This window comes from Odocoileus virginianus, chromosome 13, assembly GCF_023699985.2.
Source record: "Odocoileus virginianus isolate 20LAN1187 ecotype Illinois chromosome 13, Ovbor_1.2, whole genome shotgun sequence".
NCBI lineage: Eukaryota > Metazoa > Chordata > Mammalia > Artiodactyla > Cervidae > Odocoileus > Odocoileus virginianus.
In genome coordinates, this window is record NC_069686.1 from 61711548 (window position 1) to 61727805 (window position 16258).

General features: G+C 55.9%; 1 long non-coding RNA gene across 2 annotated transcripts; it reads right to left on the minus strand.

The window, feature by feature from the left end:
* Positions 1 to 1685: 1685 nt before the first annotated feature.
* On the minus strand, positions 1686 to 13442 carry LOC110137993 (uncharacterized). 2 transcript variants are annotated; one of them, XR_011491029.1, is made up of 4 exons: positions 13341 to 13442; positions 9858 to 12029; positions 2392 to 2591; positions 1686 to 2188 (listed from the first exon to the last, which is right to left on the minus strand). It is a non-coding gene; the product is annotated as an uncharacterized lncRNA (long non-coding RNA). The 2 variants fall into 2 exon arrangements; XR_011491030.1 differs by having other exon boundaries at positions 9858 to 12650.
* Between the last annotated feature and the right edge of the window lie 2816 nt (positions 13443 to 16258).

Here is a 16258-nt window from a genome sequence, read left to right on the forward strand (position 1 = left end):
GGCCTGGTGGGGGTTGGCCTGGTGGGCTCTGGGGAAATAACACTGCAGGCAGAGCTGGAAGTGTGTGAAACTGGGCGACTGTGGGGCGGAACTGGGGGGCGGCGAGGCTGGAGGGGCAGATGGGGACAGGTCCCAGCGTGGCCTGGGGGCCGTGAAGGGATTCGGACTTTGTTCTGCGGTTCTTTTCCCCACCTCAGAGCTTCCCTCGGGTGTTTTCTCCACTCACTGGGCCTCTGTCCTTGGGCCTCCCCCGCCCCGGCTTCGGACGAAGGGGGCCTTGTGCCCACGGTGTTGGGGTGCCCTCCGCCACCTGGAGCCCTGCAGGCAGAGGCCTTCCCCCTGCCGGCAGCCTGCCCTGGGCCGTCTGTTTCCCCTCCTCTGGGCAGAGGCGAAGCTTGTTTTTCCTCCTTGCTTAGGAATTGCGCCTCAGAAACACACAATGCAGCTGTTAAAATATCTGGGTCTGTCCGGGCGGGCGCACAGCGGGCTCCTTGTTCACTTCGCAGACAGCGGCCCCGCGGGGGCTGAGCGGGGAGCCCGCCTTCGCCAGTTGCCTGCCGGTGGGGGTGTGGGGGCGAGACCCTGGCCCTCGGGGCTCTGTGGTTTGGGACTTCTACAGGGGACAGACAGGGGTGTTTGGAATCAGCAGGATAACACATTCTAGAAAGATGCCAAGCTGAGAATTTCCTTATTAGACCCCAGAAGTCCAGACACCTGCAGTGGATAGGGGAGGATGGAGAGGAAGGGGGTGCCATGGGCCGTGGGGTCCAGGCTCAGAGGGGCCTCCTGCTGCTGGGACTGCCGGGGACAGGTCTTCTGTCCCGGTGGGCAGATGGGTGGGTGTCTGGCGGGGGCTGCAGTGATGGTAACGCGGAGAGCATTTGAGTGGGGGGCCCCATGTGTACCAGGCCCTGTGCTCCTCATCCTTATCCTGAGGGAAGCGCCATTCTCATCCCCATTTTACAGATGAGGAGACTGAGGCTTCAGGAGGAGTTGGTTCTTATCCACAGCTCTAGGTAGAGCCAGGATGCAAGCATGGACCTCTTTTCTCCAGAGTCTGCTCCCTGTGTCCCCTCTGAAGGTGCTGGCTGCTGACAAGTGCAGGGGGTGTTGTCAGTTTCAGGAGCAGCCCTGAGCCCTCGTTAGAGCTCACCCACCTCCTTGTGCTGCTCCTGAGACTGACGTGGGTGAACTCTGATGAGAGCTTGGGTGGGGGGTGTCAGGGCAGGCTTCCCCGATTTTAGAGCATGGCTTCCCTGGGTAGAGCCAGGAGGAGGAGAGAATGTTCTGGAAAGCAGTGGGATGAAGAGGTAAGGGGGATGGAGTGAGCCCGATGTATTCAGGGAAGGAGCCCAAGTGCAGGCGAGTGGAACTGCAAGGCTCTCTGAAGAGTGAGTCACCGAAGAGCTCTTACCTTCTCCCTCCCTGAAAGAAAAAGCCTCTCGCCCAGCCCCGGCCCAGCCCCGGCCCTCCCGACACCCTGCTCCCCTTGTCTGAGGTTGGCTGCTGGCTGCCACCAGAGGGGCCTGTGTTTCCTGCCGTCGGGGCCTTTCTGGCTGCTATTCTGGTTCAGAAAGTCAGTGTGTTGGGGCTATAATCTGCCTTCCTACATACCAGCGAGCCCAGGGACTGGACAAATGAGGGCGCTTTCATAGAAAAATACCTTCAAGGAGCGATAAAGAAAGAAGCAGGTGCCCCACGAGGAGACTGGTTTCTGCATGGTGCCCATCCCTGGCCACAGGAGGACGGGGAAGGCTTTGCACACCCCCACCCCCAGGCCGCAGTTCTCAGGCCTCTGGTCTGAAGTTCCTGGCAGCAGCTGGGGTTGTGGCAGTCAGGCTGGCTGGCTGGTGCCACAGAGGTGTGTCTGAGACCCAGCGGGCATGCCTCCTCACTGAACCTCGGTCTCCCCCCATCCTGGCTTCCTTGGAGAAGGGTGCCCACCTGCAGAGGTTCACCTGCATGCTTGAACTCGGGCCAAACCGCATTGAGGACCCAGTGTTTGCAGTGCTGCTGCTGCTGCTGCAGGGCGTACATGGCCACGCGGGGAAGGTTGACGGCCTTCTCAACCTCCCTGGAAGTAAGGAGGATGCTCAGTGTTACAGGGGAGGCTCGGAGAGGGATATCCACCTGGTCAGAGACACAGCAAACGTGGACTGCGCTGGCCCAAGCACAGACATGTCTCACCCTGGGAGAAGAAAATGCACACGTTTTAAAAGAAGGTTATTTTGTCCCTGGCCGTGAAGGGCATGCAGAGTGTGCCCAGCCTAGTGCCGCCCTAGGGAGCCCTCCCCTGGCACCCTACCCTTCCCTCTCAGGATGGAGAAGCGATTGTCAGTTTGATCCACTGGGCGGGGGCTGAGTTGAAGTCTGTGTCTGTCTCCCTCATACCTCTGACTTATAAGGAACCAGGACATCCTTCGTCTCCCTGTGGCTTGGCCTCACACTGCGGTGCTTGTCGGGTGACCCTTGGATCTGGAGCGCCCTTTAGAATGTCCATTTTCCAGATGGCAGCACCGAGGTGATGGGAGATGAAGACTCAGTCTTCCAGTCATGGCAGAGCTTGGCCGAGTCCTCGGGAAGTCGGGGCCCTGAGAGGGAGAGCGTCTGCTACCATCTTCTCAGCTATAATGAGGTTATACTCATTACCTTTCACCTGCACTTTCCATTGCAGGAAATTTCATGTGTTTTATCTCATTTGATCATTAAATAGGTCTGTGATCAAGGCTGGGCGGTTATTATTATGTGTCTGTGTACCCAGGGTATATGTGTGTGTGTTTGTGCATATCTCTGTACACATCCATGCACACGTGTGCCAGTGTGTGCACGTGGTGCATGCATCTCCATGTAGCTGTGAGTGCACACGCGGACCACCCTGTGTGACCGTGTGACCGTGGGGGTGTGTGTGTCCCTGCTCACGCGTGTGACTCTGTGCCTGGTCAGGGTCGCTGCTGTAGATCATGTGTGGCCCATGCGTGTGGGACCCGGGCAGCATGCTGAGATCAGGCAGGAGGTGAGCACGCCAGGGCCCCACGCTGGCCAGCATCGCTGGGAGGAGAGGTTTCATCCCTTCCCTGGAGACGGATTTCGCCCGAGGAAGATGCTCTGATTCCTGCGACTCACTCATTCAGGAGAGTTCAAAGCAGCCCAGTGGCAGGAGGGAGTCTGGGTTGCAGGGTTCAGAGTGATTCGTTCATTCTGGTCTGATAATTAATTTATTCTCAAGCCAGTCCTTTCACTCCGAGTGCTTCATCTTTGCTGTGCTATGGCCTCCTCCTCAGAATAACACTTCATAGTATAAAATGCATAGGATTGGAAGGGATAAACCAGGAGCTTGGGATTAACATACACACAGTACTATATATAAGACAGATAAACAATGAGGGCCTACTGCATAGCCCAGAGAACTACACTCAGTATTTTGTAATAACTTATAAGGGAAAGGAATCTGGAAAAGAATATATATATAAATATGAAAAGCGAAAATGTTGGTTCTCAGTCATGTCTGAATCTTTGCGACCCCGTGGATTGTTGCCGGCCAGACTCCCCCCGTCCATGGAATTTTACAGGCGAGGATACTGGAGTGGGTTGCCATTCCCTTCTCCAGGGGATCTTCCCGACCCAGGGATCGAACCTGAGTCTCTTATGTGGCCTGCCTGGGCAGGTGGGTTTTTTACCGTTAGTACCACCTGGGAGCCCAGCTGTGTGTATATATATGTATTTATATGAAACCGAATCATTTGCTGGACACCTGACTCTAACACAATATTGTAAATCAGCTGTTTGCTGTGCTCAGCTGCTCCGTCGTGGCCGACTCTTCGTGATCCTGTAGGTTGGCCTGCAGCCCACTAGGCTCTGTCCATGGGGATTCTCCAGTCAAGAATACTGGAGTGGGTTGCCATGCCCTCCTCCAGGGGATGTTTACAACCCAAGGATCGAACCCAGGTTTCCACATGGCAGGTGGCTTCTTTGCTCAGCCACCAGGGAAGCCCACATCAACTAGACTTCAATTAAAAAGAAAGTGTTTAGTGTTATGAAGGAGACCGATTTCACTGACTGCAGTGATCGTAGAGTAACAGGTGTGCGTCTTTGCAGGCACGGCTGGCAAGGCGGTGGGGAGGTGTCTCGTGCCGACCCTGACCCTGAGCCAGCGCCGTGGTCAGCAGAGGTGATGCCCGTGATGTGAGCCCATCTGTGGCTTGTGCTGGTGGCAGGCTCTCGGGCCCTGTGACTTTTACCCACTTTCGTGCCTGAGGGAGACACCAGATTCCTGTTTCAGATTACTGAAGAATAGCACTTCTTTCCCATCCAGGTTCTGCAGCCTTGCTTTAATGGGAACTTATCAATTATTTGGAAGCTGGAAGCGATCTTATGAGCACCCCGTGTAGTTTTTCCCAAACCTGCCTGTGTATCAGAAACACCCATGGAGCTTTTGTAAAAAGTTCAAGTATTTTGCCCCCCGCCCTCCGCCTGGACCTGTGGCATCAGAATGAGTGATGGCAGGAGAAGCCCCGGGGGTGCTTTCCGAGGCTTCAGGTGCTGCCAGTGTCCCTGGGGCGGGTGGGGTGCCGAGGGCCTGGGGGGCAGGTGACCTGTGCGCGGCTCCAAGCAGAAAGGGGGCCCCTCGTGGCTCTGGGTCTAGCCCCTCCCCCCTTCCCCAGCAGAAGCCCAGGAGCCTGGCTTCCTGGGTAAAGTGGGGGTGTTGACTCTCTCTAACCTGGTCGGGGCTCAGCCCCTCTTGATCCGGATGCTGTTGTGGAGTAGGGGGCTGTCCCCCAGCACAGACCACAGGCTGCCAGCAAGGGCCTGGAGACCCGCGGCCCCTCCCTGCTGTCCCCAGCTGGCCTCCTGGGGCCCAGGTGAGGCTGTTGACAGGCAGAGTCTGCCCCAGAGGAGCTTCAGGGAGTGAAAGTGGCTGCCTGGGACCCTGGGCGCCTGGTGTTTACCCAGAAATTGCGCTAATCCCGGTAATTCCTGTGATTTACACGGCCTCTCGGCTCTGTCTGCTGCCTTCCTCTCCTGGAGGAGAGGGCGGGGGAGGGCCGTGGCTGGTCTGCAGAAGAGGAGGCTTGTGACACAGAGGTCCCTGCAGGCCCCGCCCCAGCCAGTTCCCCACGGGAGCTTGTGGAACCCTCGGCATTCCCAGCCCACTGCCCTCTGGGGCATGGAAGTCTGCATCAGTCCACTCCCACCCACTGTGTCCACCTGGTCCTGGGGCGGCCTCGCCCTGAGGCTTCGGGCAGCATTCCAGCCAGAGGAGCTGACCGTGGACCTGGACCCTCTCCCCCTGCGATGATCTGGATGCTGGGATATTGGTGTGAGGCAGCTGCTGTGCCCCAAGAAGACCCCAGGCCCCTCTTCTTTCCAGTCTCCTCAGGTCCCTCGACAGAAGTGGTCATGGCCCCTTCCTGACTGAGCCCCTTCATTTGCTGTGGCAGCCCTGATTCTCCGGTCCAAGGATTCTGAGTGGCCAGCCTCGCTTTCCTCACCTGCCTTTGGGGCTGCCCCCAGAAGCCTGGGTGTGGTCGCGTGGGCTGACCCTCTGGCTGCCTTGAGTCCTGTCCTGGTTTCGGGTCCCTCAGGCCCGCTTCCCTCCAGATGCCGGCCTGGTTCCCTGGGTCCACTTTGTCCCATCTGCAAGGAGTCGGAGCGTGTGCTCAGCTGGACCTGGAGACCCAGGGGTGCGGGGCCTGCTCTGGCTTGGAGGAGGTCAGGGTTCAGTAGGGTGGGTGCATACATAGCAGGTTGTGGCCAGGCTGTGTGAGTGGGGTCAGAACCAGGGGAAGGAGCCTAGCCAGCTCCCAGCCTACGGCAATGTGAGGCACGAAGCTGTCCACAAAGAGTTATGGAATAAAGAGTTAGGGGTGAACGTCTCCTCCTTCCCGCCGTCAGCCTCAGTGGACATATGCCCTGCAGGGCCATGACGTTGGCCGGCAGCCCTGGACAGAGCCTCAGCCTCAGTGGACATACGCCCTGCAGGGCCATGACGTGCTCCTCCTTCCCGCCATCAGCTTCAGTGGACATATGCCCTGCAGGGCCATGACGTTGGCCGGCAGCCCTGGACAGAGCCTCAGCCTCAGTGGACATACGCCCTGCAGGGCCATGATGTGCTCCTCCTTCCCGCCATCAGCTTCAGTGGACATATGCCCTGCAGGGCCATGACATTGGCCAGCAGCCCTGGACAGAGCCTCAGCCTCAGTGGACGTACGCCCTGCAGAGCCATGACGTGCTCCTCCTTCCCGCCATCAGCTTCAGTGGACATATGTCCTACAGGGCCATGACGTTGGCCGGCAGCCCTGGACAGAGCCTCAGCCTCAGTGGACGTACGCCCTGCAGGGCTGTGACGTTGGCCCGCAGCCCTGGACAGAGCCTCAGCCTTGGCCTGTCTCTTGGCTGGTTGACCCCCTTCACCAGTCTTGCTGCCTGAGATACAGCCCTAGGAAAGGGACCATGTTGAATCCTCATGGGCTTCTGGCATAGGGCCCTTCACACTCAACAGGTCCCTTGATGCTTCCAGGGAATTCTGGGGCAAATCTCTTTGTACCGCAGGGTCCTCACTTGAGGAACAGTTAACCATGATGCTCCAGAATACAGCTTTGTGCCAGGCAGCCTGGATTCAAGGCCTGGTGCAGCCACTTTAAGCTGTGTGTCTTTGGGCTAGTTACCCAGCCTCTCTTGAACATTGGTTTCTTCCTACATAAATTGTTGCAAGGATTAAGTGAACTCACTTTTGCAAAGAGCTTGGCACCTGGTAAATGCTTGTTCAAGGTGTGTTGTTCCAGCTATTGTTTTGTCTTTACTTCTAAATTCAAGATGTGTTTAAGCTCACCTGAGCTTCTTGGGATGAAAAACCAAATTGTTCACAAAATCACTTGTATTTCCAAGAGCTGTGATTTCCTGCATCTGAGATGCACTTCTTTGCCAGGCATTCTTGAGAGGGAGTTCTTGGTGGCTCAGTTGGTAAAGAATCTGCCTGCAGTGCAGGAGATCTCGACTCGATTCCTAGGTCGGAAAGATCCCCTGGAGAAGGGCATGGCAACCCACTCCTGTATTCTTGCCTGGAGAATCCCGTGGACAGAGGAGCCTGGCAGGGTACAGTCCGTGGGGTCACAGAGTTGGACACGACTGAGCGACCAACTCTCACTTCTGAGTGGTTGCTCTGTGCCAGCCTGAGTGGGGAGCAGCTCTGGACCTGGTGGTGATGATGAATACATTATCGGGGTTATGGGGGTGCTGCAGGGGTGTGGAAACAGAGGTGACCGTCAGTGGGAAGGAGCTGGGGGGCTTCCCAGAGTAGGTGACATGTGAGTGGCATCTTGAAGGAAGAATAGGAGTCTGTCATACAGAAAGGGTGATGGGTTTCTGGTGGGTGTGCCAGGGTTAAGGTAAAGAGCAGGGTGGGATGAGGATACTGCAGGTAGACCAAGGGAGATTTTACCTGAACGCCAGGGGCTCAGCAAGGCCTTGGCCAGGGGAGGATTGTGATCAGATTTGGTCTGGAGAAGGTGCCTGTTTTTAGGATAGAAGGTGCCCTGAAGGGGCACGGAGATGGGACGGAGCTGCTTGTGACCCAGAAGGGAAGAATGCAGGGCAGAGAGACCCCCCCTGGCGAGGTGCTTTGGGGGTGAAGTGACGTCCATTGCAGCTGATCAGATGTGGGAGGATGGTGGCCCGAAGTGCCGGTCAGAAGGCTGGTAGGGGTGGTTCCTGGGGCCAGGCTAAGGGGGCAGAGAAGGTGAAGCAAGCACAGCCCAGGGGGCGTTGTTGGTGCCGCTCAGACAGCCAGCATCTTACAACACAGATTATACAAATAGGCTTAAAGGATCAGCCAGTGATCCCGAAATCTCAAGGCCAGAGGAAACCCTGTAACTCACCAGAACCCTCAGGGAGATCTCTCTGTCTCTCATCTATCCAGGGTTTTCTGGATGGGTGTTTTCAAGACTGAAACCAGACAGGCTGGCCCTTGAGATAAATTCAGGCAGTTCAGAGCTGGGGCTGTCTGCCTAGCAGGTCAGCTGAGCTGTGACCGCCTCCTGCCTCACTCCCAGCATTCTTTTGCACTCCCACTTTCTACGTAGAAAAACATGAGAATATCGTGCAGACTTTAAAAGAGTGACATTCTAGGGCCTGTGGATGTAAGATTTGAGGCTCCCAGGGAGGGAGCTGACCACTGCCTTTTGGTTTCTGCCGCCCGTGACCTACAAGCCCTGCCCAGAACCTTCTCTTCCCGCCGGTGTGGAGACCTACCGCCTTCTTTCTGAAACAGCGGCCATGGGCCTCCTTGTCTCTCTCGCCCCGTTTTTTGCATCTTTTATGGCAAAACTTCCCGACTCAATGCCTGTGCCGCCGTCTCTCCCGGAGCGTACCTGGGCCCTGGTCGCTACCTCGCGGCTCCGGGGCCTCATGGAGTCTCTGATGGCGCTGACTGCTGCCGGCTGTTTCTTTCTGGGTTGGATTCCAGGCCCCAACACTCCCCTAGAGGTTTTGCTTTCTCATCCTGTGCCCTCGTCCATTCCTGCTCACTCTCCTTGGCTGGTTTGTCTTTTCCTTTCTGGTAATGTTGGAACGCCCTGCACTGTCTTGTTCTGGAACTTTCTCTGCCCTCTCTCTTGGAGATCTTGCCCCGGGCCTGCCGTTATCCCGTCTGTAACCTGCCTCTCTCCCTGAGTTCTGCCTTCTTTCTAACAGTCTCTGCTCTTCTTTTTTTTTTTTAACTGAAGTACAGTAGATTTACAGTGTTGTGTTAGTTTCTGGCGTACCGTGAAGTGGTTCAGTTTTACTTACACATACGTTCTTTTCATATTCTTTTCTGTTATGGTTTATCACAGGATATTGAGTATAGTTCCTTGTGCTATATATAGCAGTACCTTCTTTCAGTCTTTGCATGTCTTAATAGGCGTCTCAGACTTCACATGGCCCAAACCGAGCACCTGCCCTGAACCTACTTCTCACCCCGTGCTACATCCAAGCAAGTGGCCCCATCGTGCAGTCACCCCAGTGCTCAGACAAATATAGGAGCCGTCTTTGACCTACCCCTGTTCTTTTAAGAAAATTGGCTTTCAGATGTCTGTTCTGTAATAACTGAGGCACACACTGAATTAGCAGTATCTGTGTGTGAGGAAGCATCACTTTGTAAAATGCCTGCTTGTGACCCACTAGCCTGATGGAGATGGCGCATTCCCCGAGCCCTGAGTTCCCTGCGTTCCTCTCTTAACCCATGATAGCTCCTCTTTCTCTCACACCCAAGCGAGGACTGTGGGCTCTGTCTTCAGAGCTGCTGTCCCTCTAATCCAGACCACCATGTATCTCCCTGGGTCATTGCAGTCAGACCCCTTCCTCCCAGATCTGCTCTCTATACGCCTGTAGAGTGACCCGTTTATACCGTGAGTCCTGTCACCTCCCCCTTCTGCTCGAAATACTCCGAGGGCCTGCACTCAGCTTCTCTCTGCTCCTTGAACAAACCAGCCTCCTCCCACCCAGGCCGGCGGCTCCTGCCCCGGCCCTGTGACTGCCACGGCCTCCCTCAGACCCTCATGTGGCATCCCATCCCTTCCTTACTGAGGCAGGATGGTGGCCTTCCTGCCCTTCCATGCTGCTCTAGCCCACCCCTCTGCTTTCCTTCCCACGCCACCTCTCACCAAGGGGAATGAAGTATGCATTTATCTCTCCCCCGCCTTAGTTATCATGTCTCCCAAGTAGGATGTCAACTCTGTGGGTTGTGTTCTCAACACCAGGCCCAACACTTGATACATAGTAGGGCCTTGATAAGATACTGACTAAATGCATGAGAGTGAATAAATGATGAAAACTGTTGAATGAATGAATGAGCAAATGGATGAAAGAGTGAATGAACATACCTGTGAGTAAGTGAAAGGTGGATCTGGTGAGCAGCCAGGGAATCGGAGAATGAGGGCTTTTCTTTGAGGACCTCCCTGCCGTGGTCCTCGCATTGATTTTTCTTGTCCCATGAGTCTGAGATGAGGGGCATTGCCTTCTGACTTCTTTTCTCAAGGTAGTTCTTGCTACTTGCCATGTGCAGGACTAGGAACTTGTTGCTTAGATTTGAAAAATCTTGGGTAACAGTGAAAATGCTTGGCTGCTGTCTGTGAGGTCGTTTGGAAGACCAGATGAATCTCAGAATGAAGAAGGCTCAAAATTAATTAAACCCTCCTTGGCAATGATCAGAGGAGGAAGCTGTTTGCTTTCGGAGCACGGGGCGGCGGCTGGGAGCCTGGGTTGGTGCTTCCCGGCTGGGTCTGGGGGACACGTTGGTGATTGCCTTTGTCTCCCCCTCCAGGGCTGCCACCCAGGACTATGTGCGGCTAGGATGGAGACGTCCGCCTCAGCCACGGCCACGGACAAGAAAGAAGTCAAAAGCGGGATCCTGGAGGGCCTCGCTTTTCCTGACCCCGGCAGGAAAGCCTCGGCCCTCGCGGTGGCCACGGCGGCGGCGGCGGCTGCAGTAGCTGCCCAAGGAGGTACTTGCTGATCAACGCGCTTGGCGGTGGGGGGGAGGGGGGCTGTTTTTCATGAGCCTGTTTGAGATTCAGTGAGATGGGTGGTCGAGGTCACTGGGCAGGCATCCTGGGTTCATGGGGGCAGCTCAAGGGTGCTCCAGGTTCTGGGGACCCCAGGCACTGAGATGGAAGCCTGCAGGTGGATCTTGGAGGTCCAGCGCCCCCCAATCGGGAAGTGGGGTTTGGACCTCTTGAGCTCCATCAGGAAAATGGGAGAGGGAAGGGATGGGAGGTGTGGGGCTGAGGGGCGGCCCGGGTGTTTGTTCCCTTGGCACACATGTGCCAGAGAGGCGGCTTCTTGCCTCCGGCCTGCCAAGGGCTATTTTGGAAAGTAATTGTCTCCTGATCCCTTCTGGCTGTAATTAGAGGGTCAGGTACGGAATTTAGCATCCTTAGGTGAATTTCTGGCCAACTTAATTATAACAGAAGGACTCCCCGAGCCACAGCCTCTCATTTTACTGCCCCAAAGAGAAATACGCTCTGCTTTCCACTGGTCCGTGCCAGCATCCCGTTGGGAAAGTTTGGCGGGAAGGCGAGACCTCCCCTTGTGTCTGCGCGGTCCATCTGGAGGCCACAACACTATTTCTGTCTCCGGGGAATGGAGAGACTTAGATTTCTTTTCTTCCTCTTTTTATTCAAGCGCATTTAGTCATGCCCTGTTGCCTTTGCCACTCAAGCGCAGCTCAGAAGCACAGCCCCGAGGCAGCAGTGGGGGCGGGGAGGATTGTGCCCTCTCCGGGGTGGGGTGTGAGTGCTGGCTGCACCTCTCACACGTTGATGTGCACAGATCCCAGGGGGCTTTGTTCCAGTGTAGACCCCCAGTCGATGAGTCAGAGTGAGGCTGAGTTTCTGTAATTCTAAGCCGTGCTCAGATGATGCGGGGGCTGCTGGGCCGTGCTGGATGCAGCTTAGAGCTGGAGCCCCGGGATTTGGAAAGAGATAGTGGGTAGGATTCACCGTTTCCAAGAGTGAACTGGTCGTTGTTACCACATTGTTTTTATTTTTCCCCGTGATCCTGAGTTGGAGGTCAGCTGTCAGGATGTGCGGCCCCGGTCAGTGGAAGGAGGTCCCAGGCCAACCTTCCTGCTCCAGGAGCTGGGTACCTGGCCCCTGCCCTGTGTGATGTTCCTTGACTCCAGTCCCCTCTAGGAGCCGGGCTCTCCAGGCCCTTCCTTTGTGAGGAGGGGCCAGTGGCGTGGAGGAAGGAGCCCAAGGCCAGGGTGGACCCCGAGGAAGGATGACCGACGGTGGTGGCCCCAGTGCTGGCTTGTCCTGGGCCTGGCTGTGTCTGCATTTGGTCTGTTCCTTCCCCTGGCCTGTGGTGATGTCTCAGGCTGTCCCTCTGCCTGATGCAGAGATGCGTGGGCCCCTGAGGCCTGAATCACCTTGGCGCATCTCTGGCCCACCCTCCAGGCCCTCAGCTCTTCCCGCCTTGGCCTGTGTCTGCCTCTCTGAATCCATGAGTGGATTGTGAACTGCCGTGCGGCACGCTTCACTGTCGTGCCCCAGTAGCTGAGAACAGACCGAGGTGGTAATTAGGGAGTAATTACGGAATAACTGGCAAGAAAGCCCTTGAACATCAGACCTGGTTGTCACCGACGGGGCAATAACCACAGATGCTTGAGGGGGTCTTGGTCTCTTGGGGGCGGGGGCAGGCAGTGGGCCTAGAGCTTGGGGTGTAGTGGCTCCCCAGAGGCGCCTGACCTCACTCTGCCCCATGCCCTCACCCAGGATGTGGTCCTGCCCACCTCTGCAGGCCCCCGTCCATCCCCTCATTGCTGGACCCCGGGGGAGAGCTTGGCCGATGAGGTTCCTGCAGTGGGTGGATGTGCCTCTCCACCCAGTCGCCCAGGGCAGGCAGCTCCTTGTCACTGGAGCAGGTCAGGTGTGTCTCCTGCTCCCCGAGCCACTCTCTGGACACCTCATTTGGGAAGAGCCCTCCTGGAGCCAGGGCAGAGCTCTGGCATCTTGGAGTGGTTCCCTGAGGGCTGGGGACCGTGATGTCTGCATCCTGCCGGTGGGGCGAGGGAGGCCGGTGGAGCAGCTGGGACATTGGCCTGGGTCCCCATTCCAGCCATGTCCTGGGTCCCGGTGTGACAGGCCATTCGCTTCTTTGGGCCTCATTTTCCTAAACTGTGTTGTGAGAATATTTGGCAAATGTTATTCCAAGTCTACATAATCTCGTGATATCAGACCTTCCTTAAATCTTACCCACGGTGACAGAGATGCCGTGAGCAAGAATCCTCTTTTACTCAGGAAACCGAAGTCCTAGAATGTTCCAAAGAACCTCTGCTATGGGCCCACAGGGGCTTAGGCCTGTGGACAGGTGAGACGGATGTGCAAAAAGGGGTGCCAGGCCGCACAAGCAGTTTGTGTGGGTCTCCTACACCTAGGCCCTCTCAGGATGGGAATGTTCGTGTTCTGCTCTGGACCTCAGCGCCTGAGGGTGTCCTGGGGCCCTGGGTGGTGTCAGGGAAGGTGGCAGTGGTGAGGAGCTGGCCCAGGAGAGGGGGGCTCGGTACATGGCTTTGGGGCTGGTGTGAACATAGGTGGGCAGGGCAGAGGGTCTGCAGAAGGCCTGGGAGAGGGGCGCTGCTGTCCGGTGTGTGCTGGGGCGGGGCGTGGGGGAGACCTGAGAGCTGCCTGTCGAGGGGTCTGTCCCTGAGTTGTTTTCTGGAAAAGATGGGGTAGCCATCCTGGGATGCCTGCTTGCTGAGGCAGGGGCGGGACTGGGTCGATTCCCTGTGGTTGAGCCAGTGACTGCCAACTCGGACAGCAGGCCCTTCTGACACTTGTCCCTGAGATCGTCCCTGGGAGCCGTACCGTGCGTTGCAGCTTTCTCGGAAGAGACACGCAAGCTGGGTGTTTCATGGCCTGTTATGCATCCGTCCAGCGTAGGGGAAGTCTTGTCTGAGGATGTTGGGGGCTCTGTGGTGAGGAATGCAGAAGGGTCAGACCCTGAGAACTGGCAGGGCTGCGATCACACACCCCCTAGTTGCCCCTTGGCACCCCCAGTGCCCACCCCCCAACCTCGTCAACTGTTATTGGCCTCAGGAGCTTCAATCCCACCCCTGGAATTGTAGGACTTTGATTCTAAGTGCGATCATACTTTTAGGCAGAAGGATTTCATTTCCATGTTATTTGTAACTGTAAGCACTTGGAAGCAGCCTACGTGTTCAGTGATAGGGGATTGATTAATCAGCTGTGGAATGTCTATTGAATGGAACATTATGTAGAGCCTGAAAATGCTGGTTATGATTATCATGATGGGGAACGTGCATATGTTTTGGGGCTTCCCAGGTGATGTTAGTGGTAAAGAACCCACCTGCCAATGCAAGACACATAAGAGAGGTGGGTTCAGTCCCTAGGTCAGGATGATCCCGTGGAGAAGGGCATGGTGACCTCCTCCAGTATTCTTGCCTGGGAAATCCCATGGACAGAGAAGCCTGGCGGGCTACAATCCACTGGGTCTCAGAGTTGGACACGACTGAAGCGACTCAGCACACACGCATGCGTGTGTTTTAATGCAAAGTGTAAAAAAGCAAGATACAAGTTATTCTCACCTCTGTCACAAGTTTATAGTACATAGGAGATTCCCTTCGAAGTAGTTGACCCAGAGCAATGCACATGGCATATGGGAAACTTATCTCTTTGGTTCTTAAGGACCTTCAGGCTTCTAGAATGCTCTATTAGAATGTCGATAAGGGGATTCCCCTGGTGGTCCAGTGGTTAGGATTCAATGCTGTCACTGTCAGGACCCTGGGTTCAATCCCTGGTGGGGGAACTAAGATCCTACATGCCTCTGCCAAAAAAAGTCAGCAAGTCCGAGAGGCAGGGGTGTCCTGGAGCACCTTGGGAGATGCAGACTTGGGAGAACCAAGTATATAAGCTCCCCTTCCAGCTCTGCCGTCTGTGGCTTTCCGTTCAGTCAGTCGCTCAGTCGTGTCCGGCTCTGCAACCCCGTGAACCGCAGCACGCCAGGCCTCCCTGCCATCACCAACTCCCAGAACTCTGTTGCTTTTTCTGTGGCCTTAGGTTGGTCATTTAACCTTGCTGGGATGGAAGTATTTGCACCATGGAAATTGGCAAACGCTATACATCAGGGCTGCCTCCAGCCCCTGTCCTCTCCCAGCACTTGACTGATAGTATCTGGGGACTGACTCAGCTTCCTTGGCCCCGTTAGAAGGAGAGTAGGGGTCCAGAGTGAGGAGTGGGGGATGAGGGCAGTAGCAGTCCCCAGTGGCATGCTTGGAAAGGACTCGCAGGACGGCTAGGGTGTTAGGGGTGTGGTGTTGGCACGTCTAGTTCGTGGGGAGTCAGAGTGTCTCCTTTTGTGGGTGGGACCGAAATGAGGTGGAGAAGAGACTGGCCCAGGCCTTCTGCTGCTTCCCTAGAGAGTGGGGTCTGAGGCTCAGGGCCCTTGCCTCTCCCACACTGAGCATCTCCTTCTTGAATTTGCTTTGAGATGCTGAGTTAGATTGTTTGTGGGTGATTTGGGCCTTAAAGCTCAGCCTGCTGACACTGTGTGTGTGTCCAGCCTCTGCACCAGCTCTGGACAGCTCTTATCTGTCCCCCCCATTGTTGGTCCAGTGGCCTAACAGCCCCTGCTTCCTTCCAGCTCTTGGAGGTTTTGGGCTGTGACTTATTTGCCGAGGGAGGGACCTTAAAAGTTACCTGGCTCAAGCAGCCTCTGTTGCTTGACCACCCTTTGGAGTCGTGAAGCTAGCTGTGCTCAGGGTTGGGTGTTTCCACCGAGAGGTTCCACCTCCTTGTGTGACAGGGACACCTTTGCATCACAGGGCCGTACAAGGACAAGCGGCCCTGTGGTCAGCCCAGACGGCAGAAGCCGCGGCTGGTGGGCACCTTCCCAGCCTCTTGAGCTGCTGTGCTAACACTTGGGAGGCCATCAAGCTTTAAAAACATATTTTTGCCCAGAGCTATTTTTCCCTTTAATTTTTTCACATGGCATAATTTTAAAGGCAATTCGATTCAGATGTTTCTCATTTTTTTACACTGAAACTTCCCCGATGCTGTCGTATTTTCCTCTTCAACAGTAGATTTTCTTTCCAAAAATATTTCTGAACCTCTGTGTTTGCTTCAGCTGAGCACCAAGGACCCAGCCACCCGCACGCCTCTGGGCTGGGAGGAGGAGAAGGCTGGAGCCATAAACCTCAGCTGCATCTTGATCCAGGGAGCTTTCCTTGTCCCCAGAGTCAACACAGGCCATAGAAGTTCTATGATGCATCTATGGTAACCAACACCTCACTCTTACACTGAGCGCCCACCGTGTCCTAGGCCAGGGTGCTCCCACGGTGGTCCTTCCATCAGTCAGCAGCATCAGCACCCTTGGGACTTGGGCCTCACCCCAGACCTCCTGAAGCAGAGCCTGGGAGCTATGATTCTGATCACTCGTAGATGTTAGACTCTCTATGCCTGGCAGCAGGAGGCAGGACGGGCCTTTGTACATGTAGAGTGAGAATCACATGCGGAGGTGCCATGCAGAAATTACAGGAGACGGTGTGCTCACACCTGCCTGGCACAGGCCCCTGGTGGGTAGTAGCTCTCTCTCTCCTTGTATGCAGTGCAGAGTCATAGTTGAAGCAGCCCGGCCTCTGGAGCCAGTCTGCCTGCTTAAGGCCCCACTGTGCAGATCTCGGGCAGGGCTGTGCCTCAGTTTCCACATCCATAAAGTGGGCACCAGAATGGCACCTGCTTCATGGCATTGTGAGAATTACCTGTGT